Source organism: Notolepis coatsorum (genome assembly GCF_963971535.1).
Source record: "Notolepis coatsorum genome assembly, chromosome: 12".
Classification (NCBI taxonomy): domain Eukaryota; kingdom Metazoa; phylum Chordata; class Actinopteri; order Aulopiformes; family Paralepididae; genus Notolepis; species Notolepis coatsorum.
The window spans coordinates 68,688,077-68,714,925 of NC_140176.1; the positions used below are offsets into that span (position 1 = coordinate 68,688,077).

Below are 26,849 nucleotides of genomic sequence, written 5' to 3' on the forward strand. Positions count from 1 at the left end.
CAGGTCGTCAAGTGTGTTCAAATACGTTCTCAGATACATTCACACAAAACTTGTGAATGAAATGTGTTACATTCCATTCGTAGAGGAAATTAGGCATTGTCTTTAGTCTGTGCAAACTAATCATCTGGGAGGCGATACAGGGCCTTCATCTGAGAGGCGATACAGGGCCTTCATCTGGGAGGCGATACAGGGCCTTCATCTGGGAGGCGATACAGGGCCTTCATCTGGGAGGCGATACAGGGCCTTCAACTGGGAGGCGATACAGGGCCTTCATCTGGGAGGCGATACAGGGCCTTCATCTGGGAGGCGATACAGGGCCTTCATCTGGGAGGCGATACAGGGCCTTCAACTGGGAGGCGATACAGGGCCTTCAACTGGGAGGCGATACAGGGCCTTCATCTGGGAGGCGATACAGGGCCTTCAACTGGGAGGCGATACAGGGCCTTCAACTGGGAGGCGATACAGGGCCTTCATCTGGGAGGCGATACAGGGCCTTCATCTGGGAGGCGATACAGGGCCTTCAACTGGGAGGCGATACAGGGCCTTCAAAGCTCCACCTCCAGGCTGCAGAACAGCTTCTTGCAGAGAGCCATCACTGAACTGAACAATCACCCCCCCCCCCCCGCCCCCTATTGTTGCCACCACATCTACAACCCACCTCACTATAATTTATACTTGTATGTGCAATATGACAGATGTTGGGACATGTGCAATAATGCAATAATGGTTCATGTGCAATATTTTCCGCCGATTTTTTTTCTACTGTGATGATTTTGCAATGGTTTTTTTAACTGAATTTGGTGGTACTACAGTGTACAAGAGTGAACTATTTTATACTATTTTCCTCAATCAAAAATCCCCCAAATTATGAAAAAGGATATATATATATATTTTTTTTAATCTAAGTGTTGTAGTATAACCAATAGGATAAAATTGATCTGTTAAGTGAGTTTGGTGACACTACACTCTGAGTGAAGATATTTAATGTTTTTTTCCAATACAAAATCCCCAGAATTATGAAAAAGCATTTTTTTCAAATCTAAGTGTTGTAGTATAACCCAGGGGTTCCCAAACTTTTCAGGCCAGGGCCCAGAAAATAAGGCGTCAGAGAGCCGCGGCCCAATGCACATCGTCAGGCTTTTTTTTTTTTGTCAGGCGACCGATTTTTTAAGCCAAATATCACTTCAATCCTATTAAGTTAGTTCAAGTTAGTTATTCATTTATATGTGCTATTTATGAGAGGGCTAACTTGTTGCAAAATAATAATGATAATAATAATAGCCTCATTAAAATACTATTGTTGCTTCGGTTGTTTTCAGCGTTTTATGTGCATAATCTGTTATTTAGTTTGAAATGTTCGTTGAAATAAGTAGATTTTTCGTTTTTGTTTATTTATTAAGTTAATATAAAACCATAGTCAAATTTTAGAATACAACTAGAAACACTGTCCTGGCCTGCTTCTAAGTTCAGTGGCCTGACAAAAATTAAAATAATAAAAAAATAAAAAAATAAAAAATTTTTAAAATCATCTCGCGGCCCACCCGTGGCTGTTCGCAGCCCACCTTTGGGTCGCGACCCCGACTTTGGGAACCACTGGTATAACCAATAGGATACCATTGATGATGTGTGCAGTGATTTTGGTGACACTATACACTGTATGACGTGAAGCTAAAAGCAATTTTTGATAGTTTATCAGTGAGCTGGATACAATCCTACCTGGAGGGGAGGGAACAGATGGTGGAGGTAAACGGTACCCTATCCCCCCCCCTCACAGTGAGCTGTGGTGTTCCACAAGGAAGCATACTAGGACCGCTACTATTCCTAATTTATGCAAATGACATGTTGTCAGCTTGTGACTGCAACTTGTTCCCGTTTGCGGACGACTCAGCCCTGCTGGTCTCTGACAAGAACAAGTTAGAGGTTGAAAAAGCCCTCAGCTCGGAACTAGGCAAAATCTGCATATGACTCGCCGACAACAAACTATCATTACACATGGGCAAAACAGAGTCCATTCTCTTCGGTTCAAATAACAAACTCAGCAAGACCGACGGCTTCTCGGTTACAGTGGGTGACAATATTATCACAAGGAAAGATGAAATTACCTACCTGGGTTCTAATCTTTCCTGTGACAAAATGGCATCCAATGTAATAAAAAAAAGTCAACCAACGAACACGATTCTTGTACCGGATCTCCTCTCTGGTAAACAAGAATACCCTGAAGACTCTAGCAGGAGCACTCATTCAAGGGTACTACGACTATGCTTGCACCTCATGGTACCAAAGCACCTCAAAGGCACTAAAAAACAAATTACAAACATCTCAAAACAAGCTAGTCAGACTACTGCTTGACCTGACTCCTAGAACCCACCTCACCCCTGCCCACTTTGACAACCTAGGATGGCTTAGAGTAGACGACAGAGTACAGCAACTTGCAATGGGCCTGGTCTACAAGATACACTACGCGACCAAGGTACCCATGTACATGTCAAAATACTTCCCAAAGGTCAGTGAATACCACGATCACAACACCAGAGGGAGCTCCACAAATCATGTAAAACCCAGATTCGGCTCAAACAAGGGACTAAACACGTTTCACAATTATGCCACATCAATGTGGAACGCCCTACCTAAAGCTGTAAAGGAATGTGAATCACTACCCACTTTCAAAAACACTCAAAAAACACCTACGTGAGACTGCAATTCGAAACTGGCCCCTACAAATGTCCTAACCTAGTTGTACAGTAAATTACCAAGTATGACCCCCCCCCCCCCACCTCCAATGTACAGCCCTCACCCACCCAACCCCACCCCACCCACCCACCCTCCTCCAATGTACAGTTTCTACGCCAAATGTATATACACTCTTTTTCTGGACATTTGTATCACAAACAGTACTGTATTTGCAAATCTGATATGTCATAAATGTATAGATGTAGCAGTACTGTCTATCTGTATGTCATGTATGTCATATATGTTATGATGAATTGAAAATGGGGGACCCTGATGTAAACAAGACGAAAGTCTTTCTCTGGTCTGCATCCCCTTAACAATTGTATGTATTGAGCTGTACTGTACCCATTCTGCAATCTGTTAATAAACTTGTCAATCAATCAATCAATCTTTTTGCAGTGCCTCTTTTCGGTGTTGCACTTTTTAGACGGTCCCTGGCTGCGCACTTGCCTCGTCAAGTCCGACTGCACATATAGATCAATTTATTATTATTATTAAATGTACAGCTCCGAGGCCGGCTCGCCTCGTTTAGGTGAAAGTAAGGTTGTAGCTCATTGTCTACCTTACTACGATAGGAAAGAGGTGTCCTTTGTGTTTTAAAAACATTTCGCTTAAGAATTATTGACGTGGAAATTCGAATCTGTGAATATCTTTCTAACTTTACCTAAGTCTCCCGATTCCGATACAATAAAGCGAGTCTTCATCACAAATCATATTCTCAAAATAATCTGACCGGCAGATATTATTGCTGGCGGACCTATTTCGGCCTGCGAGCCGCCTATTGCCGACCACTGCACTGAACTAGGATATCTGTATAACGTGCGTTTAGACAACACTGCTTGGGACAGACCACACAGGCTATTTCCATATTATTAGGCTATTACTTCACATACAATATAATGTCTAAATGAAATGCACAAAACAAAAAATGTATGTATATAACGTTACCCTGGTAATGGTATAGATCTGTATGCATGTGTATTTATTCATAACGTTATACATATTCGTTAACGTTAGATCGTGAATGGCTTTTACATTGAAAAATGTACTTGTCACGTGGTTCCGTTCTCCATTCTTCACATCAAAAACGAAAAACGAACTATCAAAAGTACACGGCCCATTATTTACTCCTTTTTTTCATTTGATTCTGACACCAAAATACGAAAAACAGCTCCGTATTTCAGTTTTTCCCCGTTTTTTCGATTTTGGTTTCAAACGGAAATAGGAAAACACCTCGTATTTCATTTTTTTTTTCGTTTTTCCGTTTGAAACGAAAAACGAACTATCAAAACGTACACGGACCCTGAAGCACTTGACCTATCTCAACCCCCCGCCCCGCGACAGCTGTGGTTGGAGGATCAAGATACGTTTATTTGGATCCCCATTAGCAATAGCCACAGCAGTGCTATTCTTCCTGGGGTCCATAAAAGTAAAATACAGTTACAGACTTACATTACTCACATGGCATACAGACAAATTAAAACAACAATACATACTCCTAATCAATTCATAATACAATACAGAATATACAATTTAGATTTTTCATACATTATCTATGTTTACCGTAATTCCTCTAATAGTGACCTGTATTCAATTAAAAACCGACTCTATTAATGTCCGGGTGCGCTGATAAGCTAAGCAATTATAAGCCGACCTCTCAATACAAACCGGGTTACTAATATACGCGTGAGTGAACCTCCCCTTACTTCCGTATGGAACACGGGTCGCGCGCAGCACGTAACACAACAACAGAGCAAGCATGGCTACCGGTACTAAACAGAGACAAAAGTTTGACGTTAAGTTTAAAGAGGAAGTTCTGAGGTATGCGGCGGAGCATTCGGGAGAGAAAGCCGCAAAGCACTTTAACATTGATTCCAGAGCCGACGGTAAAAGAGCCCGCATAACTGGAGGGAGAACAAAAGTGAGCGAGGAGATGGAGACACTACTTTCCGAGTGGATTTATGCATTGCGCGACAAACAACCGTGCGTCGCGCAAAATGATACAAAGAAAAGCAATGGAAATCTACCCAACAGTTAGTGATGGAGGCAAGGCGTTTGTGGCCAGTAAAGGTTGGCTAGAGAAGTCTTTTACTCAGGTAAAGTTACTCGATTTCACTTTGAAAACGTTGAAATGACCAGTGACCACCTGTAATTGCACTGTTTACTATTTCATACAGTACTTGGTTTCAATAAATGAACCCAGTACATTTTACTGGGTTTAAACTTGACACAAAATGTTGATTTATTCATTATGATCCGTTTGAAAATTAGAAATATAGGCCTCTCTCTTATACATGCTTCCTCCTAATAAAAGCCTGGTACCCGCTACAGTTGAAGCAAATACAAGCCCGGGTCACTATTAGAGGAATTACGGTAGTAGCATACTCAGTCTCTATGGGGCAAGAAGGTAGCAGTATGGTTATGGTAGTGAATTCCCAGACCCCCCCCACAATTTGTCTATGTTTTTATAACGATGTGTTCCTTAGAATGGCATGCCAGTTAGGGTACCTTGTAGGTCTAATTATATTGTTCAGTTTACTTTTATATTCATAGTTAATTATATTGACTACAGAGTTAATTATATTGTTCAGTTTACTTTTATATTCATAGTTAATTATATTGACTACAGAGTTAATTATATGTGTGTGTGTGTGTGTGTGTGTGTGTGTGTGTGTGTGTGTGTGTGTGTGTGTGTGTGTGTGTGTGTGTGTGTGCAGACCTCTAGGTTCGCCCCCGCAGATTTGGCCCATACCTGGAGGAACACGGGAGGAAACATTCACGGTTCGGCAAGTTCATATTTATCTGGCTGGCAGTGTTGTGTAAATGGACATTTATTTCTGCTCACCGATACTAATAACAAGGGTTAGACTTAAAGGAACACGCCATGTGTGTGTGTGTGTGTGTGTGTGTGTGTGTGTGTGTGTGTGTGTGTACAGACCGCATACTGCTGATAAAGCTCCCAATCCTCATCGGACATGCATCCGGCAAGATTTTTGTTATGCTCCGACAATTCTCTTTCATGCCACTGCTTCAGATCCTCCAGATGCTCCAGATACTGGGCAAGCAAGGCATCCTTTAAAAGAAGTGAAGTGTGTCAGTCCACTGTCAAATATCTTCGACATCTGAATAGTTAAATGTAGCCTATATGTACATACTTACCAACTGTTTCGCCTGTTTTATAGCAACACTACTATCACCGACATCTAAGAAGGGAGATCCCCCCTTGAACGGCCCTTCTAAGGTTTCTCCCCTCCACATTGCCTGTGGTGCTTTTTTCCTATTGCTAGGTTATTAGTGAGTTTTTCCTTACCTTCGCGTGGGTTATGTCTGGGAGTGTTGCATTTATTTATTTTACATTTTATTTAGGATTTCATGGTCTTTTTTGTTTTGTTCTTGATGTATTGTGATGTTTCTTCTTGACTTGTTTAACACTTTGGATGCCAGCCACGCGTTTTGTCGTTAGTTCATGCCGACCATGGAGTGCCCGCCAACGCTATATAGCGTTTGTTTGTCGTATTTTTTTTATTGGCAATTTTAATTCATATTTCATCAATCGAGCCTCAGGTTAGTGTTGCAGACTCTCTGAGCTCAATTGGGAAGATACCGCCCCATATCGTCTCTCCCTGTGTAACTGCACCCCATTACTTTAGACTGCTGAAGGGGGGAGCCAGTTTCCTCATTTTACTTTTCCGTCGAGCCAACTGAAGAATCCATTGTGATCGCCGGCCCGGAAAACGCGTGGATTATGTATTTACAGTACCCAATGCTGAATCAATAAACGCAAGCAATATTTGGATGGCGATCAGGAATTGGAATAATCTTTTTGGATCTAAGGTAAGGAATCTATTTTACCAGTCTTGGGATAATCAGAGCTATTTTCACCTATATATCAGCGTTTGCCCTATGCGTGTGTGTGTGGCTGTGCGAGCAATCAGGAAATGAGATAATCGATATTTCAGCCCGCTTCTATAGCGTGCATAAGTACACATATACTATCGATAATCTAGCGTTTATTTGAAAACGATTCATAATAGGCTGAAAAATGACAACGTTTGTGTATGCCAGAATATTCCAGTAAATGCCTTTTATCACGGAATCTTTATATTTTCCTTGAAAACGAGGGCTTTTCAAAATGCTATCAAACGGAAATGAAGCGATTAAAAAACAATCCGTTTCAACAATGTTGACTGCAAACAAGTCATTGATAAACGACGGGCAGATTAGACACAGCCATAATTTAAGACAGAGATTATGCGTTCACAACGCTATCATTGAAGTGGGTGGTGGCATTTAACCGACCCTAAGGGGTGGAACAGGTTAACCATGTCACAACCACACTCAAGAAGGTTAACCCTTTCACTACCACACTACAGAAGGTTAACCCTTTCACTACCACACTACGTAAGGGATAATGTATAGCTACGAGGTCATTGTCGCAAAATAATTGACCGACGCAGAGTTTAAAATACAGAGCCGCCTCGGCGAGGTGTTTTGAACGTCAGTGAAGGTCAATTATTTTTTGCGACAATGATAGAGTATAGCTATACATTATCCTGCTTATTACATGGCTAACTTACTAACAATATACCTAATTAATTTTACATCGACTCGCAACACTGGTTCTGGCTCTGCTCGTCGCTCCGCCCTGTCATCGCCGGCAGCTTCCCCGGCAGCCGGCAGTGTCTGATTGCACTGATGTCAGTGGGCTTGATTGCGAACAGCTGCGCACAGCGGCCATTATTGTTCCACAGAGGTCCGTTATCGGGTAATATCGGACCTCTGACGCGTGCTATTGACCAATCACAAGCAAGCATTTCGGCGAATGTGAAAACGCCATGTAATAAAGACGGTTAACCAATCCGTGGGCCATCTGCGCATGCGGAGTTCGGGAGTAGGTGCGGAAAAGTGACTATAGCTCAGTCAAGAAAGCGCAGATCGACTGGTCTCTGTGTTCAGGAGACTCGGGCATATAAAAGTCTATATTGGATCACGTCTCCCGCACCCCTACAGCCGTAGCTACAACCACTATTAATGTCAAGGCTCTCATCCACATTAATTCATTTTCTACCCCCGCTCTCTCACTGACTGTTACACTGGGGAGTAGTAGTGTAACTGAGGGGTTACAAAACCCTGACTGTATTAAAGATTGTGATAAGATTAAACCACTACTACATATTATTATTACTTGCCAGACAGTACAGTTAATTATGGCAGACACTCAGAATAGACGGCACGGTGACAAGGAGATATCATTTACAGTATTTATTATTATGCAGAAGATACAACTGGTAATTACTGGGTCGCTCTTTTATGGCGAATGATATTAGAAAGTCGGAGAGTAGCAAAGTCAGTGGGAATGAATAATTCCTAGGCTAGGTATACTAGACCAGACGCCGCCTGGCGTGGGATGGTAATATAGGGGGCAAAACGAGGGTACAGCTGGAGACTGGTGATATCCTCCCAGAGTTGTAAGCTCCAGAGGAATGAAGAATGTACGGATACTCAGGCTGTTCACTTGAAGAAAAAGGGGTTCTCATACGGATCCGGTCTTTATAATCCAAGTGCTCGGCAGCAAGGTAATAGCTGTAATCCAATGCCCGATAGCAATGATGATAGCCAGCCAGCTTCGTCCCCGAAGCTAGCCCGATGTAGAATCTTCAGGGTAGTTAAATCCAAACGACGAGGGTATTAACGATGCTCTTCTCCACGGTACTACGTTTCCACAATCACTATAATCCAACCAATAATGGTTCTACAATATCGCCGCGGTAGGTTCCAATGCGCACATGTCCAATAGTTCCGCTACTAGGCCCACCTCGTGTGCTGGCACTAATTACTTTAAGTCCACACACACTTGCTAAGGTTCACGCTAGTTACTAAACGAACGAACTGCTTGTTAATGCTGCACACCGAACGAACTGCTGTAATACGATTCACACTAAATGACGACTCTTTACTTCACATTAAGTTAGGTCGAACTTGACTCTGCTATAGGCTAGGTTCAACTACTGCTGTTGCATTACTCCGGACGAACTTCACGTTACTGCATTAGGTTGCTAGACGAACTGCTTACTTCACCGAACACTGCTACCGTTTGCGCCTTCCACAATATATATACTTAAGCCGAAGCTCTTGTCTGGGATCAATGCGCTGGCCCCAGGCATGTCCCAACTTGTCCAGACTCGTCTTTGAACTTGTCTCAGGGGCGCGATTCTAGGCGCCGCCGACGTCAAGGGCATTATCCAATGAGGAAAGCGAATAATGCTATGATTCAAACGGAGGCTTAAAGGGATATAGCTTATATATATAAATAATATACAAGTTATATAAAACAATAAAACGTAGATTCTCAATGTTAATCTGGCCCTTCAGAACAAGTAGCATACTCAGGTATATATGATATGTCTTTACTCTTATTACTTGTATTATTGCACTTAATGTCGCATTCTCATCCTATTGGATTCTTATCATTGTATTATGCACAATCGTTGCGGGCAAGACCCCCGCATTTCACTGTATACTTGTATGCCGTGACAAATAAAACTCTTGACTCGACTCATTCCCAGACCCCCCCCCCCCCACAAATTGTCTGTTTTTATAATGATGGGTTCCTTAGAATGGCATGCCAGTTAGGGTACCTTGTGTGTACTGCACCTTGTGTATACCGTTTACTTTTACTCATAGTATATATTCAGATACAAATGTATTGTAACATAATATAGACGATAGGGCATACACAGACCCTCGTCTGCACCTTTGTTAACACATATTTTTACATTCAGAGTTAATTATATTGTTCACCGTTTATTTTGTCCTGATATCTTTATAATCAGATCGAATTGTATTGCCTATATATGTATATCTTTCTACTATTACCCTGCCCATACCTGTACCTCCCCTCCCCCATGCTGCTATGACACCCGCATTTCCCCAAGGGGATCAATAAAGGAATATCTTATCTTATCTTAGTTGAGGTCAGCCATCGTAGGCGCCTTGAGTATTGTGTGTGTGTGTGTGTGCAGACCTGTTCTTGTTGCATCTTCTCCTTCAGAGCAGTCGTGTACTTCATCTGGAGGAACACAGGAGGAAACATTCACGGCTCGAGTTCATATTTGTGTAAATGGACATTTATTTCTGCTCACAGATACTAAACAAGGGTTAGACTTAAAGGAACACGCCAACATTATGGGAAATACGTGTTAATTGAAATGAAATACGTGAAATATTGTGTGTATTGAGCCGTACTGTATTGTACCCATTCTGCAATCTGTTAAATAAAGTTTTAATTCATTCATTCAGTTGTTTTGTTTTTGTAGTTTGGTTGAATGAATGAATGAATGAATACTTTATTTAACAGATTGCAGAATGGGTACAATATAGTACGGCTCAATACACACAATTGTTAAGGGGATGCAGACCAGAGAAAGACGTTTGTCTTGTTTACATCAGGGTCCCCCATTTTCAATTCATAGTGACATTTATGACATACACAACATACATGACATTTATGGCATAGGGACATACATAACATACATGTATATAGTAGTGTTACATTTGTGACATATACGATATGCAAATATACAGTACTGTTACCCAGAGATCCTAACATATATATATATATACATATGATGGGGAGGAGACTGTACATTAGGAGGGGGTGGGTGGGTGACAAAAAAATACATACGGTGGGGTGAAGCTCTCATCAACACAAAGTGTCCTTGTTTACATCCGTGAATAGATTATTTTGGATGTAAGGGGCCAATCCAAACCTGTAGGACGTTTTGTCTTTGCCACATGTGAATGTTTTAGCGATTTCCGAGTCAGGGAACATCGCATGGAATACCTCTCCTAGTCCCTCATTTCCATTGTAGGACTGATGCTTTGCGACCGTATTTAGAACCCACAGTACCTCAGCTTCAAACGTTGGCATGGAGCCGAACGTTACCCGGACAGGTGCAGATGTTACAGACCCGTCTCAAACCCTGCCCCTTTTCTTGATCCTCCAATCACAGCTGTCGCTTACCTCTGATAAGAGGTAAGCGACAGCTGTGATTGGAGGATCAAGAAAAGAGGGCAGGTTTTTTGAGACAGGTCCATTGGTGTCGCTGGTGGTAGACCTACCAGATGCTTTGCGACCGTATTTAGAACCCACAGTACCTCAGCTTCAAGGGTTGGCGTGGAGCCGAACGTTACCCGGACAGGTGCAGATGTAATTGGTGGTAGACCTACCTGTCCCTGAGCAGTTGATGTGGACGGCGTCGAAAAGAAATTTGATATTGAAGTTGTCTGCAGGCGGGTTTTTGCAGAGGTAACATGCTTAGCGCTGTGCATGTGTGACTCGACTGCTTTTATTCCCATTGTTCCCAGTTTAAAATCCTTTTTGCAGAGTTTGCAGCAGGCCTCGTACATGTCTTTCACTGGGACCAACCACGGTGCAAACAGAGGGTTTTCGAGCCAGTTCTCATTAAATTTGCACTTTCCCATGTTAAATTAACGAGTGCAAATAAATACAAATCAATTAAACTAAACTAAACGTCAGCATTATCGCTACGGCTTGAATAACGTGTTACCTATGCTCCGGTGTTCTGAAATAGCTCCCGACGGCGACACACATTAAGGACCATGTTAATTGGTTCCGCCCCACTGCGTACCGTTTGCGTGAAAGAAAAAAAAAAGCCTGACTTTATCTCCCGTTAATAGTTTCCCCCCAGATTTCACAATGAAACATAAGATGACATGGCATGTTTTTAAGACCTCCGAAAGTCGGATTTAAGACATGTTAAGACAAATTAAGGCCTTAATAGTTGATAGTTGAATTTAAGACTTTTTAAGGTCCCGCGGACACCCTGTTAAAAGGCCCATACATCTCCATAAATGTTCAGGGGGGAGGGAATAAGTGCTTACCCTACAGACCCCAAGAAGTGCTGTATATTCTGTATTGTTTAATATAAATGCATTTTTTATTCCAATCCCGATTTGTATTCGAGATTCCCAAATCCCATCGGACTTGACTTCTTCGTGTCCCTCAATGAGTGTAATACCAGCATTCAACTGTATGCGCCACAGCGGTTTCTATCATTTTTCATTCATATTTTTTGGCACGAAGACTGGAGTAGGCCTCAGAGTCGCACCGCTATTGACATGAATAGACAAGCACACAGGCCACCCACGCGCTTAGCGGAGGCGATGGCCGGCAGGAATGCAGTCTTGAAGACAGCTGTTCCAAAGACGCCTGCTCAAGAGGCTCAAACGGGGCCTCAGACAACCGGCCGAGGACCAGTTGGAGGTCCCACTCGGAGACAGAGAACGTTCCACCGGCTTAAGACGCCGAGCACCAAGCAGGAAACCATTCACAAGAGGGTGGCTGAACAACGTAACGCCTCAAACCCCACATGACAAGAGGAAATAGCCGCAGCATATACCCTCACTGTTGAAGCCGACAGTCTACCAAAAATAGACTGAACAAAGGAAAGGACAGCGTCCAGGGGGCAGGACACCGGGTCCAAGCCCCCCACTCTACACCACAACAGAGTTCCGCATGCCTGAGAGAGGGCCCGTGGTGACCACGGAACAGGCCACACAGCTGAATCAGGGCCTGGGACCAAACAGCTGAGCCCCGGCCCGGCACGACCAGGACCAAGTCCAGCGCTCCCGACGTACCCGCCCCAACAGCTGAGTTATCAGGTGTAAGGGAGGGGGGAAGCGTACAGAATCCCGGACGGCCACGGTCCCAGACCTGCCTGACTATGTCTGGACGTAATCCCCACTAGTCAGGGTGAGGACCGCCCCGCGACATCACACCTGCACCCACATTCACCCTGCCGGGGATGTGGCGAGCCCTCAGGCTGCGCAGATGGAGAAACGCCCATAGCCAGCCGACCGCCGCCCGGTGCAGACAGGGGGAGCGTACTCCTCCCCGTCTGTCGATATACGACTCTGACGTCGTGTTGTCCGTCCTGATCAAAACACCGTTTGAGGACCAGAAGGACTGCCTTCAATTCCAACATATTGAATGTAGCGCAGACCGGGCAGCATGGTCTTGCCAGCTGCCCCCTACTGCGTTGGCCCGACACGTCCCCACCCCAGTGAGGGAGGCGTCGGTGAAGACCGTGACGTGCAACAGCCTGCTGCTCATGGGGACCCCGCTGGTGAGGGCCCCAGGCCCTCCCCAGAGGGCGAGGTCCCCCAGTACTGACATGGGAACCTTAGCCGCTTCCACTTGCTCTCACTGGGTCTATTTCCATACTGGAAAACCACCTCTGTATCCACCTCACGGGGGAAGAGGAGGCCAAGAGGGACCACGGAATGAGCAGATGCCATCATACCGAGCAGGCGCATCACGGACAGCGCCGTAACCGTCCTAGGACGGAACCTCCCGAGCGTGCCGAGAACACCCACTCGCCGCGGCTCCGAGAGGGATGTCCATATAGACCTTGAGCTTAGAATAAGCCCAAGTACTCCACCCGTTGACTGGGAAGAGGAGTACTCTACTTCCAGTCTACAGCAAAACCCAGGCGGGAGACGGTCCAAAATGCTGAACCTTCCATGAGACAGGTCCAGAGACAGGTCCACTGCTGTAGCCATATGTGATGATAATCCCAAGCGCACCCGCCGCAACTTGCCGCTGGTCCGCCAGAAACCGTAGATAGGCGGCCCGGTCCCGCCCGCTGTGCGTAGCCAACCCTGGACCCGCTAACCACGCGAGCAGAGCGTTCCGTGGAGTCGGGACATCGGACCCTGACACTACCCACGAGGCAATCGCACCCAAGGGGGGACCCCGACAGAAAGGGCCGGTTTGATACGGCAGAAGCTGACATCTTACTAGGTGACAAAAGCTCCCCCACTGAACACCCCTCCAGCATGGACTGCTGAGGAATTGTTCTACAGCTGGACATGCAAGGTGTGAGGCCCCCACACTGCCCGACAGGGTGGGTTCCTACACACCGTAGCCCTGCAGTGATATTACTACCACCCAAACACACTGCAGAATGGGCTAGCCCATACTAGGCTTGGGCGGTATGACTGTATTACGGTATACCAGGATATTTCGAGATCCCGCCGGTATGATTCTCAATACCGTGATGTCACAGACTGCTATTACACTGACAGAGTTGATTGTAGTGCACAGCGCGCGCGAGGGTTACGTGGCTATCGTTGGGAGCTAACGGTAGTACCTGGCTGCAGGCTGGCTAACTAACGTGGCTATCGTTGGGAGCTAACGGTAGTACCTGGCTGCAGGCTGGCTAACTAACGTGGCTATCGTTGGGAGCTAACGGTAGTACCTGGCTGCAGGCTGGCTAACTAACGTGGCTATCGTTCTGTGATTTGTTTACTTGGTAATACGGGTTGCTAAGGAATTTAGGCTTGAGGTTGAAGAAAGTGCACTTTTAGGTTGAAAGAACGGCCCCAATGTCAACGTGTTTCAATATAAGCGTTCCTTCTGCATTTCATAACAACTAGTTCATGGAGTGCACTGCATCCGCCATGATGGAAACAAAAATGAGGAAGGGCGAGTATGACCATGTCCGGTGTCTTATAGGGGGACACTGGGGCGGGGCCTGGTCAAGTGCATGGGTGCATTGTTTTTTGTTAATGAAGTACAGTAGGTACTGGAGATAAAGATATCTCAATATGGCGAAGAGCGAGACCAGTAGGCTATATAACTTATCTTATGTTAGTTGAGGTCAGCCCTCATAGGCACCTTATGTATTGTTTGTGTGTGTGTGTGTGTGTGTGTACAGACCAGGTTGGCAAACCAGAGATACTTGCTCTCCATTCCCCCTTCCATTCCTTCAATTTCCGCACCCGGGCTGCTATCGGTCTCCTCCTTAATGATGCCGGCAGCTGGAGGAAGAAGAAGTTTGCCTTTAAAGCTGCACCATGTTCATAAAGTGTTGAGTGCTACAGTGTAGGTTAGTTTATTAGGACAAGTGCATGACAGTAAGGTTAGTTAGGGTTAGATATTTTGTGTGCGTGTAGATTTTATGTCCATACATTGTTTGCTGGCTACATGTCACAACAATATGACCAATCATTTTGTGTCATGTACTCATGTCACAATCGCAGTCTTAAAACCCTGTACCCGTTGCTCTTGAAGGGTTCATCTATTAGACAAGTACAGTACAATGAGAGAGGTAGTGCGACCTTCCACAATGGTGGAATGAACTACCCACCCCAGTTAGGACAGCCGAAACCAGTCCAATCTTTCGCCGTCGACTAAAGACGCACTTCTTCAACCACTATCTGAATAAAAAAATAAAAATAAATAACCCTAACTAACCTTACTGTCATGCACTTGTCCTAATAAACTAACCTACACTGTAGCACTCAACACTTTATGAACATTGTTACTCAGCTGATAGAGTTGTGCCCTTCCTGATGACTTGTCGTACAGAACTTGTAAGTTGCTTTGGATAAAAGCGTCAGCTAAATGACTAAATGTAAATGTATTCCCCCTAAAATGTATATACTCTATTTTTGTATCACAAACAGTGGTGTATATTTGTAGATCTGGTATGTCATAAATGTCTAGATGTAACATTACTGTCTATGTAAACGAGACGAAAGTTAAGTTGAAAATGGGGGACCCTGATGTAAACGAGACGAAAGTTAAGTTGTGTATGCGTGTCGTAAACGAGAGAGCCCCCCCCCCCCCATGCGCAGTAGTGCAAATACTTGTCCAGGCCACTAATACTCGTCTACGCCACGAAGCCCCGCCTCAAACCCATCCACGCCTGGGCTCTGTGGCTCTGCAGATATCCCCTACTCGTTCTGTGCGCAACCGAGGGAACATGTATGCGCGTGCACGTGAAGTTTGGCCTTGGCCCATATTACGACTGCACCACTGGTTAAGGCAGTGTTTCTCAAAGTGGGGGGCGCGCCCCCCAGGGGGGGCGCAGAGGCATGACAGGGGGGGCCTTGAGATTTTTTTTTTTTTGGATTCCAGAAAATTATCACTAAAGTTCTCCATGAAAATACCATTTCTCAAAATCTGAAAATCATTATTTAATAAAACACAGAAAAGGATCACCAAGTTACTCTGGATAAAAAAAACCTTTACAGACAACATTGAGACAAAGCTTCCTGACACATCTCCATCCAAACTCTTGGAAGAACTCTTTGAAATCTCATCCGATACCACCAAGAGAGCTAGTTTCAGAGTGTGATGCCGAGTACCAAGTATCTCATCTCATGGCCCACCAAGTATCTCATGATGCAGCAGTTAAGGTGTTGATACCATTCAGCACCACATACAGTATCTGTGTGAAGCTGGCTTTTCATCCATGACAGCTCTGAAAACAAAATATAGGGCCAATTTGAAAGGTCACGATATTGGTGTTGTTTCAATAAATTTAAACATGGCCCATTTCATGACTATTAATTTTGTTGGGGCGAGGGGGGGGCCCAAAATATTTTGGTCCGCCAAAGGGGGGCCTGACAGAAAAAGTTTGAGAAGCACTGGGTTAAGGGGATGCAGACATGAAAAAGACATCTTGTTTCCATCAGGGTCCCCATAGGCGGCGGGTATATATAGGCTAGGGGGGGCTATGCCTACCCAGAATATTATGCTCGGAATCTTGAAATGTATATAATATGTGCGCAGGCTGCTGGCTATTGTGTGTGTCTTGTGCTGCAGCCGGCTGGCCGAGGTGTCAACGACGAAGGTGTCAATCGGTGGCAGCGTTTAACATTCCAGGTACAGGCAGTAACCAATCACACATAGGCTCAGGTTAAATAATGTAGCCAATCACATCATTCACATCATTCACATGATCATCCTGATCCCGCAGGCCGCAGTAAGCAAACATCTGTGTTCTGAATTTCAGCCCGCCGATCGCTTTGTAGCGAACACCAGCGCACTATTTTGAGTCAAATTTCAAAAAGCAAAATGGATATATACGGTATTTTTCCAAGGCATAAACAAAGTAATTTAGAAGCTGCACCGGGCTGGCCCTGGGCATAACTACCGATCACCTGAGGGCTGAGGCTGTATGTTGTTTTATCTTGGCAAACAAGGGCTTGCTCTAAGAGGACATGATGAGTCCGAGTTCAACAAATCGTGGAAACTTTTTAGAGCTACTGTATGTACATTGTTTTCAAAGCATGATGAGATCTAAATTACAAAAAACTTTCACTTCATTGCAACTTGTGATTAAAGTTGTGAACGGTCTTTCTCACCAAGACGAAACGTCGCATTTATCTGCATTAAGGTAAGACAATGGTTAATATATTATTGGATGCCTTCATTTGAACACTTAATTTGCACTATATGAAATGAGTGGGGCTCGCTGTAGTATGTCTAGTAGTGTGTGTGTGTATGAAATCAGAACCTGGACAGCATCATTTGTGTGCAACCCAAAAAATTGTATAGTTAGTTCATATTTCATGATCAGTGAACCGTTAATCATATTGGATGCCTTCATTTGAACAATTAATTTGCACTATATATAAATGAGTGGGGCTCGCTGTAGTAATAGCCTAGTAGTGTGTGTGTATGAAATCAGAACCTGGACAGTTTGCGTGCAACCAAAAATAAAAGTCAAATTTTTCCCGCTACACGCGGGAGGCGTTCCCTTCACGGCACAAACACACTGCTGACGAATGAACACAGACGGACGGGCGGCTGCCTCTTCACTTCCGCTCCCATGTTAACGGACGACAGTAGGCACACTGGCCGCTAGCGGCAAGCTATTTTTTCGCTTCAATCCTATTTGAGGCGACGCGCATTGTCACAGAAATACAGTTGAATATCTGCATATACCACAGATATAGATGTTGTTCAACCAGCTGTGTCTGTATCTGCAAATAAACGCCCAACCCCCCCGTCTGTATGTTTGTTTATAACTATTACAATGTTGCATAATAATAATAATAGCAGGATATAGCAGTCATTAAGTCAATCCACCTTGTCACCTATAATGACAAACGTTTTATTTGTTTCCTGACAGCTAATTATGATTATGATTGAACAGCAACCAGTAGGCTTATATCAGTGTATATTTTATTAACAGATTGCAGAATGGGTATACAATACAGTACAGCTCTATCTTTTTCTCTCTCTCTTTATTCTCCCTATGCCTTTCTCTATCTTTCAATAGATGTTGTTCAGCCAGCTAATGTGTCTATCTTTCCAAATGCAAATAAACAATATTACTATAGTAGTACCCCGCCCTGTCTGTTTGTTTATATCTGATTGCCTGTCTGTCCCGACAGAGACAGAGAGAGAGGGGGGGGAGATAGAGAGAGCGAGAGAGAGAGAGAGAGGGGGGGGGCGAGAGAGAGAGCTGCTGTGGCTCCACGCTGCTCTTTAGAGTACAGTCACACACTGATCATTCTAAAATAGATGACTTCGCATATAGACTAGGCAATGTGCCTTCCTCGGTGGCTTCCGCGCGCTCAAGTGAGAGAGACGGCGCGGAAATTCATTCGTTAGCAGTGTGTTCTTCCCAGTGGTGCGCCGCGCGCGTGCGTTCCTGAAATCAACTGAGTGCACTCGCTATTTGCATATCAATAGCTCCGGTCGTCAGGTGTGTTAAATACGACCAGATTGGATCCGAACAGAATGTACACAGGGTGAATGAAATATTTAACGGAACATGTAACAACTAGATAATGTATAAAGCACAAATTACAACTTTTATAAGTTGCCTTACCTCAAACTAAGAGTAGCCTATGCTCTGATGACATGCGATTGGGGAAAGGGGAGTATCTTCAAGTACGTCTGAAATAGACCCGTCTCAAACCCTGCCCTCTTTTCTTGATCCTCCAATCACAGCTGTCGCTTACTTCGGACTTCCTCGTACAAACAAACCAGAGCCCTTTGCGACACGCTTTGATCTCGCCGACAGGATATCACGTGGCTCACGTAGCTACCTGTAGTTCCAATTTGGCCTTCCTGTCAACTTGATATCAGCGGGACAGAACAGCATAACTAATTATACGGCTCTGCTACTACAGTTACAGCACTTTTTGGTACTTATTAATACAATGTGCATTGCATATCTGCTACTTTAATATTTACATTATATCACTAGGCGATGACGGCAATTTCGAACGTTAAATGCTAGCTGTGCTAGCTGACTTATTTTACATGAGCCATATCACCAGTTGTTACACAATCAAGCATCATTGTATTAATCAGCCCACATTATATGTGGGCTATTTATATTCAATATATATAATAGCATTTCAGGTGAGTGGCAGAGAGACTTGTGCCTCTACACATCCTAATGCTATCTATAGTATAAGTATAGTATAAGACATTCATACATGCACACGTGAAAATGCAGTGAATATCATATCAAGCTGTTTACTCTGCATTTACATTTCATACTGTAACCATTGATACTACTCAATTAAGCCAAGAAAGAAGTTTGGTCAACAGTACAAAATATACAAAGCAACCAATTGCATTCCACAATTTTTTTATTATTATAGGCCTATAATATGTCCATGTCCATGTAGAGGTCCAGTCTTCCACTCCTGTTGTTTGTAGTGCTAGGGCCTTTCTGTCACGACTGCTGCTCACCACAGACTGGACACATGCACGTCATTATAGTGGTAATTTATCCTAGAAAACAAAACAGGGAGATAGAGAGTTATGGAGTTGCTCATGCACTCTACAACAACACACATCTTGCATCTTCTCATCTCTAACATTTCCATTCCACAGCATGCAAGCATCCTGCTTCAAGAGGTGTATGAGACAATAAAACTATTTGATTTCAATATTTTAGAGGGTTTAGAGTTGACCCACCAGTTTCTGCTGTGGGAAACTTGATATTTTAGTATACATATTTTGCTTGCTTAATCATAACATCGAACTTTTATAGATCAACGTCTTACCATGGTCGGCTGTTCAGCATTCGGGTGCACCAATCGGTCAGAGAAAGGGATCTGTATGGGTTCCCAAAGGACACAGACAGAAGAAGAAAATGGTTGGCCAAAGTCAGCAGAAGCAACCTGACCATCACACGAAATTACAATAGTAGAAAACTGTGTGCGGTACGTTACATTTCTACTCCACATTTGGACATTTCACTTGTGGATTAAGGTTCAATTTATTTTACAGTAATATGTACATGACTACAATGAAATTGTGATTAGCAATTATGGGGTAAAGTCTGGAATTATTCTGCAGGCACATTTTGAGGGAGACCAGTTCACAGCAAACAGAAAAGGCCATCTGAAATTGAAGGCTGATGCTGTTCCGACACTATTTGTGCATCGCCCGAGACCCAAGAGGAGGAAGGGTCCCACTGTGAGAACCCCAGAACCTCCAGCACATATTCATACAGTGGCCAGTGACCACACATATTGTGCTCAAATTAACTTTGGTATGAATAAACATGAAGTTATAATTTATATAATATTTCTAATTTCAATGACTAGCCTACACAGTACACCCTCACTGACAATGCCATGTCATCATTTCAGATATTGAGGCAGGAAGGGAAAATGAGGGAAGAGAGGGCAACGAAGGTGAAGACTGTGAGGAGATTGATGAGAGGGCCATACCAGGAGCCAATGAGCCAGAAACTAGTGTGCAGCGTCCAAGTGAACCAGGAGCCAGTGAGAAAGACCTGAGGGTTGAGTTAGAAAGAAAAATACATCAGTTAGAGGCAGCCCTAAAAAGACAAAGAATGAATGTGGTCCTACGGAAAAAAAAAATTGTCATGGAAAAGAAATTAGCTGGATTAGCGATTGGTATGAAGAGCAAGAGGGGCATGAGATGGGGAAATGACATAATTAAAAAGGCCATAAAAATCTGTTTTGCCACAGGCTCAACAGGCTACAGGCTGCTTCAGGAGATGGAGATTCCTCTCCCCGACATCAGAACCCTGCAAAGGAGACTGCAGCATATAAAGATGGAACCAGGAATATTAGGGGAGGTGTTTGACATACTGAAGCTGAAAGTAGATGGCCTGACAGAGATGGAGAGGGAGTGTGTGCTGACTCTGGACGAGATGTCAATCACACCCAGCGTGGAGCTGCATCTGGGGACAGGGAAACTTTATGGGGACGTGACGTTACCCGGCCACACAGGAGAGGCAACACATGCGTGTGTTTTTATGTTGTCAGGGACCACGACACGCTGGAAACAAGTAGTGGCTTACCACTACAGTGGCAATTCCACTAATGGAGCAATTTATAAACCCATCATTCTGGACATTATTGACAGAGCAGCTTCCATAGGGCTACATGTAATTAATGTCACCACCGACATGGGCAGCCCTAATCTGGCAATGTGGAAGGCCTTTGGAGTGAACCAAAACAAAACGTTTGTCCCACATCCAGCAAGACCAGACAGGAGGCTATATTTCATGCCAGATGTCCCACATCTGGTGAAGAACCTGAAGAGTGCCCTGGTCCGTGGACAGATGTTTACAATTCCACCACATACGGTGGAGAAGGAGAACCTCTCATCCAACGAGGTTTCAATTAGTCCATTGAACGATTTGGTGAATTTTCAAGAGGGGTTGGTATTGAAAATTGCTCCAAACCTCTCACGTAAAACCCTTCAGCCCAGTCATTTCGACAAGATGAAGGTGGGCCCTGCGTTGAATGTCTTCAGCAAGGCAACAAGTGCCGGCCTGAAATACATGGTGGAGCGGGAACAACGACCCCCCTCTTACCAGACAACAGCATGGTTCCTGGAGCAGGTGGACCATTGGTTTGACCTCATGTCCTCTCGCCACCCAGTAATGGCACTGAGCAGGCACAAGATGGAGGAATACCAAAAGGCCATCAGTTTCCTCCAGGACACGGTCCAACTGTTCCGTGGGCTGAAGATTGGACAACCGGCTAGATGGAAGCCTGTGCAAACAGGGATTGTGATGGCAACATCAACAATACTATCAATCCAAGAAGACATGCTGGCCCAGGGACACTTGTTTGTGATGACCAGCAGGTTTACCCAAGACTGTCTTGAAAATCTATTCAGCTGCATAAGACAGAGGAATCCAGTCCCAACTCCAGTGGAGTTTCAGCAGGCACTGAAATCAATATCAGTTGGGCAGTTTCTTGCAACAGTCAAATCAGGAAGCTATCAGGAGGATGACAACAGCCTTTTGGCAGACTTCCTGGACGCAAAGGAGACATTTCCCAGTCCTGTTCTCAGAATAGAAGATCTGATGGAGTGCAGCCCTGCACCTGACCCCACAAAAACCGAGACCTGTGCTCTCTACCATCTTACGGGCTACATTGTGAAGAAAGTGATCAGTTATTCCAACATTTGTGCTGAATGCCAAAATGCAATTAAGCACAATGATGAGTCCTGAAGGAGAGCACAGTATTTTACTGAAGCTGAAGGAATTCAAACCAGGTGCACTTTGTCGGCCGTCACAAGAGGCCTTTGTTCTAGTCCGGCAAATCGAGGAGCTGTTCCGAAACAAGACCAGTGCCGCCCTCATGAAGCTCCCAAATGCCATGGATTTGCTGGAGAGAGGCTAAGCTGTTAGACAGCAGACTACCCTCATGCCATGATGTATAAAAGAAAATAACCAACAGATACATCAGGCTGAGGTTGAGAATCGCAGCAAAGCACATCCGGGCTGAAAGAAAAACAGTGCTGTCTGACGATGGGCATCTTGGGAGTAAAAGCCAGACAAAAAGGGCAAAGAAGGACCAGCAAAGCCAAGCAACATCTAGGCCTACAACAAGCAGGCCCCCAACAAACACCTTGATCGTTGCCATGGACGTGTTTGGTCTGACCGTTGCTCCTACAAATGTCCCACCACCTAGCGTGGCTGTCCATCGCCCCACTAGCCTCTCCATCGCTTCTACACAAATGGTAAGTCAATATATAAATTGAATATATAAATTGAATATGAATTAAATCATTTGTGAACATTATTTCAGACAATAACGTTGCACCTTATTTAATATTACAGGCTCTCCATCGTCTCCCCCGAGTCTCCATCGCTTCTACACAAATGGTAAGTCAATATACATTTAATATGAATTAAATCATTTGTGAAAATTATTTCAGACAATAACGTTGCACCTTATTTAATATTACAGGCTCTCCATCGTCCCACCAGCCTCCTCATCGCTCCACCAGCCTCCTCATCGCTCCACCAGCCTCTCCATCCCTCCACCAGCCTCTCCATCCCTCCACCAGCCTCTCCATCCCTCCACCAGCCTCTCCATCCCAACAGACAGACCCTCCCCACTGATCCAGGGACTGTAGCCAGACCCTGTTCAATCCCACGCCTATAGATTGTGGGCCACGCAATTGTTGGCCGGCCCTCTTAAGATTTGCATGCAACACTTTCGAGGGTTAAAATCGTATTGGTCGGATGTGTTGTTTTTTAATCAACATGGCTAGCACAATTAACCCCTTTAATCCAGAAAGCCTGCAGAGATTTGAGTTATCTTGGCAGGCTTGCACATGGAAAGAAGTCAGAGACATTTGTGCCTCGAATGCAAATGGTTATCTTCTAATCTATCAAAAAAAAATATATATATAAAACATATATATATATATATATATATTTATATATACTGTATTTCAGAATAAGGGAAAATATGTTTAATATGCCCTTGTGCCATGAGATAAAATGTCGCTCAACACAAAATTGTATTAGATTAGATTAAAATGCATTGTCATTATACAGCACAAGTACAGTACAACGGAAATAAGTTTGGCATCCAACCGGAGTGCAAATATAGCAGTAAAGTGCAATAGCAATATTCAATGTACAGGTGATTAGACTGGATACAAAATATATAAAGAGTACTACTGAGTAATAATTATAACCAGATGTACAGTATGTACGGTGTTATAGTATTATTATCTACAGTGATACAGGTTTAAAGACACTATGGTATATACCGACAAGTGTATAAATATATATACGGTAAATATAAATATATGTATACGGTATTTACAGCATTATTGATATCATACAGAGTTGTATGGGTTATATGCAGGTGTAGTAGTAATGTGGTAGGCATATTCACCTTATCAGTCTTCTAGTTGAACCTGGAATGATGTGACAAATAAACCTCTTGATTCTTGGTTTGCAGATTGCAGAATGGGTACAGTACAGTACAATACATACAATTGTTAAGGGGATGCAGACCAGAGAAAGACTTTCGTCTTGTTTACATCAGGGTCCCCCATTTTCAATTCATCAGGAAATATATGACACACAAGACATAGATATACAGTACTGCTACATCTATACATTTATGACATACCAGATTTGCAAATACAGTACTGTTTGTGATACAAAAAGTGTCCAGAAAAGATATACATTTAACGTTACATATACATGGTAACGTTATCTAACTGCATTTAGAATCTAACAAGCTATTAACTTATGATAAACATAAACTAAAGATTGCTACATAAAATACCACTATTGACTACATCCATGAGTGGTCTGCTAATGCGTTAAAATGTAAAAAGAAAATGCAGTAAGTAAGTAAAGTAAAGTAAACTTACGAGCGAGTGCCGCCTCGGCAACAATGAAATGAATGGCGATGAGCTGAGAGCTTGAACTACGGACCCCCCCTGAGGCGCTTTACTTCCGCATTCCACGATAACAACGAAAGTGGGTCAGAGTGGCGGAACTACAATGTTTGTCCGAGGTAAGCGACAGCTGTGATTGGAGGATCAAGAAAAGGGGTAGGGTTGCAAGGAAGTCTGTGCTGACGTCAAGAACTGCTGGCCAGTGGCGGTTTCTCCACTAGGGGGCGCCGTCCCACCTGGTAAAGAGAGGGGAAGAAGATGTTTTATAGAAATAAAATAAACATGTTTAAAATGAATAATATTTACTCATTTTAAGTATGTTTGTGTTTCCAATGCACAATATAATGTTAATATAAAGAATTGTTTATTCACAGGAAGTGAATCCTACCTGGAGGGGAGAGAACAGATGGAGGTAAACGGTACCCTACCCCCCCTCTCACAGTGAGCTGTAGTGTTCCACAAGGAAGCATACTAGGACCGCTACTATTCCTAATTTATGCAAATGACATGTCGTCAGCTTGTGACTGCAACTTGTTCCCGTTTGCGGACGACTCAGCCCTGCTGGTCTCTGACAAGAACAAGTTAGAGGTTGAAAAAGCCCTCAGCTCGGAACTAGGCAAAATCTGCATATGGCTCGCCGACAACAAACTATCATTACACATGGGCAAAACAGAGTCCATTCTCTTCGGTTCAAATAACAAACTCAGCAAGACAGACGGCTTCTCGGTTACAGTGGGTGACAATATTGTCACAAGGAAAGATGAAATTAACCTACCTGGGTTCCATCCTAGAGGCTAATCTTTCCTGTGACAAAATGGCATCAAATGTAATAAAAAAAGTCAACCAACGAACTCGATTCTTGTACCGGATCTCTGGTAAACAAGAATACCCTGAAGACTATGGCAGGAGCACTCATTCAAGGGTACTAAGACTATGCTTGCACCTCATGGTACCAAAGCACCTCAAAGGCACTAAAACAAAAATTACAAACATCTCAAAACAAGCTAGTCAGACTACTGCTTGACCTTACTCCTAGAACCCACCTCACCCCTGCCCACTTTGACAACCTAGGATGGCTTAGAGTAGACGACAGAGTACAGCAACTTGCAATGGGCCTGGTCTACAAGATACACTACACGACCAAGGTACCCATGTACATGTCAAAATACTTCCCAAAGGTCAGTGAATACCACGATCACAACACCAGAGGGAGCTCCACAAATCATGTTAAACCCAGATTCGGCTCAAACAAGGGACTAAACACGTTCGCAATTATGCCACATCAATGTGGAACACCCTACCCAAAGCTGTAAAGGAATGTGAATCTATACCCACTTTCAAAAACTCTAAGAACACCTACGGGAGACTGCAATTCGAAACTGGCCCCTACAAATGTCCTAACCCAGTTGTACAGTAAATGACCAAGTATGGCTTTTGCCAGTATTCCGCCCCTCCTACCCAAAGAATACCCAGTGCTAGTTAAGTGTCACTGTAGTCATGCGAGCCAAGACCAAAACTAACAAGCGATTTACTGGGATCATAACTGTTGAGGGAACCTGAGCTTGGACCATAACTACCAACAAGTGATTCATCACGAACATTATAGCTACTGTAGACAGGCTGGTAGATCAATTCTGGCCCTGTAGCATCTCCAAGAATTTTAGCCTTGGTTACAGATGCAGACCTGTAAGCTGTTGATAGAAACAATATCACATCAAGTTAATTCACAAGCCTGACAATCAGTAGTTCTTGAATGGGTAATAATCAGGTTGTTCTTGAAAAGGGTTAACTCACCGCTTGCATGCTGTCTTCCAGTCAGCGAAGACAACAGCAGCACTCTAAACAAAAACAAGTTTATTTAGATTAAACATAACTTATATCAGAATCACAACATTCCAACACAATGGATCAAAACTTTACCTTAGAACAAGTCCTACAGCTTTAGCCATAGTTTGCATCTATTCCAAAAGCTACAGAAATCCTGGCCCCTTTGTCCACTTTCAGCAAACCCACACTGAGCTGTCTTATCTCACAGGCCTCTTAGGTTCAGGTGCTCTGCAGGTTTGACAGCCAATCATCTTTCTCTTTGTCTAATTAGTTGATTGGAAACAGGTGGATGTTGTGGTAAAGGTGTATGTGTTAATTGACTCTGGTGTTGGATTGATATCAATTGTTTTTTAACTCAGTCCATTTACATCATTGACAGACATTTTCAATTTATTTTAATGTATTAATGTGAGTCAGGAGGCTACATGATTTCTTCAGGGCTCAATGAAGAGCAGCATAGACACCCTGTACTGGATTGATAGCTAAAGAGAGTTACAAGCAGCTGGGATGATTAGGTTCAGAGGAGGTCCATGAAGACCCTAGAGTAAACAACACTATATACTACAACACTATACTAGTAGGGCGGGCCATACTTTTTTTTTTTTGGAAAATCAATCAAGTGGGGTGTCTAAAATATGTGTTTTTTTGTGGGGAATTCAAATATGGGATTATTTTTCTAATCGGATAACTCCTACCTACATTGTTTTGGATTTCAAAATGGCCGATTTGACCATTTTTCACCCCTTGGCCATACATGGATGCCAACATGAATCTGAAGGAAATCCTAACATGCAAGGTGTCTAAATGATGTGTT

General features: G+C 43.7%; 1 long non-coding RNA gene across 1 annotated transcript; it reads right to left on the minus strand.

The window, feature by feature from the left end:
• Positions 1-19,169: 19,169 nt before the first annotated feature.
• On the minus strand, positions 19,170-24,262 carry LOC311237734. Its single transcript, XR_014620307.1, has 5 exons — positions 24,182-24,262; positions 23,695-23,716; positions 20,248-20,312; positions 19,576-19,626; positions 19,170-19,300 (listed from the first exon to the last, which is right to left on the minus strand). It is a non-coding gene; the product is annotated as an uncharacterized lncRNA (long non-coding RNA).
• Between the last annotated feature and the right edge of the window lie 2,587 nt (positions 24,263-26,849).